Source organism: Perkinsus marinus (assembly GCF_000006405.1).
Source record: "Perkinsus marinus ATCC 50983 genomic scaffold scf_1104296928298, whole genome shotgun sequence".
Lineage (NCBI taxonomy): Eukaryota > Perkinsozoa > Perkinsida > Perkinsidae > Perkinsus > Perkinsus marinus.
The window spans coordinates 1-1,921 of NW_003216858.1; the positions used below are offsets into that span (position 1 = coordinate 1).

The 1,921-nt window shown below is 46.6% G+C and overlaps 3 non-coding genes across 3 annotated transcripts; all 3 read right to left on the minus strand.

The window, feature by feature from the left end:
* Nucleotides 1–213: 213 nt before the first annotated feature.
* Pmar_PMAR025812 lies at nucleotides 214–295 on the minus strand. Its single transcript has one exon. It is a non-coding gene; the product is annotated as a tRNA-Ser (tRNA).
* A 543-nt stretch (nucleotides 296–838) lies between these two features.
* Pmar_PMAR025813 lies at nucleotides 839–920 on the minus strand. The gene has a single exon. It is a non-coding gene; the product is annotated as a tRNA-Leu (tRNA).
* A 537-nt stretch (nucleotides 921–1,457) lies between these two features.
* Nucleotides 1,458–1,539, minus strand: Pmar_PMAR025814. Its single transcript has one exon. It is a non-coding gene; the product is annotated as a tRNA-Ser (tRNA).
* Nucleotides 1,540–1,921: the final 382 nt, after the last annotated feature.

Consider the following 1,921-nt stretch of genomic DNA (forward strand, 5'->3'; position numbering starts at 1 on the left):
TTTAGCGGACTCGCATTCTTGCTACGTCGCCCAGCGCTTTGACTAGATACCATTTTTTGGGGATATACATCAATTCTCATCAATGTCCCTCAAATGTCATGCGCATCAGTTCGTTCGCATCCTACTCGTTCATAATGTCCATCGGAGTCGCTATGAGGATTCGAAAGCGAGACTGCTCAGATGTTCTTGAAAACCCTTACGCCATCAGACATACGACAGCGGCAGGATTCGAACCTGCGCAGGCAGAGCCTAATGGATTTCAAGTCCATCTCCTTAATCACTCGGACACGCTGTCTGGAAGTTCCGAAAGATCTCATCTCTCCCGATGAGAATCGCCGCCCTGTTCATGTTGCTAGGGGAGTCCCTCACAGCCTCGCGGAGTACCTCTGCAAGGGCGATGATATTTAGCTGACTCGCATTCTTGCGTACGTAGCCCAACGCTTTGACAAGAACGTCGGCGAAGTAATGACATCGTTCGCGCTCTTCATATGAGGTCTTTTCCCAAATGACGGCTGCAACGACAGCGAATCCGCTGAAATGGTAGGGCTTATATAGGATAAAAGTCTAGAGGTTTTTTTTTATTTTGGAAACAGTCAATTATCACGATAACATGATACACCCAGCCATGCAAAACAACAAATCGTCTTAATCTGTCTTAAAGGGTCTAGAGGTAGATACATTTTTTGGGATATACATCAGTTCTCATCAATGTTTCTCAAATGTCATGCGCTTTGGTTAGTTTGCAACCTACTTATTCCCAATGTTCATCAGAATCGTTATAAGGATTCGTAGGCGAGGCTGCTCAGATGTCTTGAAAACCCAAACGCCATCAGACATACGACAACCGAAGGATTCGAACCTGCGCAGGCATAGCCTAGTGGTTTTTAAGTCCATCTCCTTAACCACTCAGACACGCGGTCCGGAAGACGCTGAGGATCTCATCTCTGCCCATGTAAATCGCCATCCTGTTCATGTTGCTAGAGGAGTGACTCACAGCATCGCGGAGTACCTATGCAAGGGCGATGATATTTAGCTGAATCGCATTCTTGCCTGCGTAGCCCAGCGGTTTGACAGGAACGTCGGCGAAGTAATGGTATCGTTCGCACTCTTCGTAAGAGGTCTCTTCCCAAATGACGGCTGCAACGACAGCGAATTCGCTGAAATGATAGGGCTTATATAGGATAAGAGTCTAGAGGTTTTTTTTGGAAACAGTCAATTATCACGATAACATGATACACCCAGCCATGCAAAACGACAAATCGTCTTAATCTGTCTTAAAGAGTCTAGAGGTAGATACATTCTTTGGGATATACATCAATTCTCATCAATGTTCCTCAAACGTCACGCGCATCAGTTCGTTCGCATCCTACTCGTTCATAATGTCCATCGGAGTCGCTATGAGGATTCGAAAGCGAGACTGCTCAGATGTCTTGAAAACCCATACGCCATCAGACATACGACAGCAGCAAGATTCGAACCTGCGCAGGCATAGCCTACTGGATTTCGAGTCCACCTCCTTAACCACTCGGACACGCTGTCTGAAAACTTCAAAAGATCTCATCTCTCCCGATGAGAATCGCCGCTTTGTTCATGTTGCTAGGGGAGTGCCTCACAGCATCGCGGAGTACCTCTGCAAGGGCGATGATATTTAACTGACTCGCATCCTTGCGTACGTAGCCCAGCGCTTTGACTAGATACATTTTTTGGGATATCCATCAATTCTCATCAATGTTCCTCAAATGTCATGCGCATCAGTTCGTTCGCATCCTACTCTTTCATAATGTCCATCGGAGTCGCTATGAGGATTCGAAAGCGAGACTGCTCAGATGTCTTGAAACCCATACGCCATCAGACATACGACAGCGGCAGGATTCGAACCTGCGCAGGCACAGCCTAATGGAATTTCAAGTCCATCTCCTTA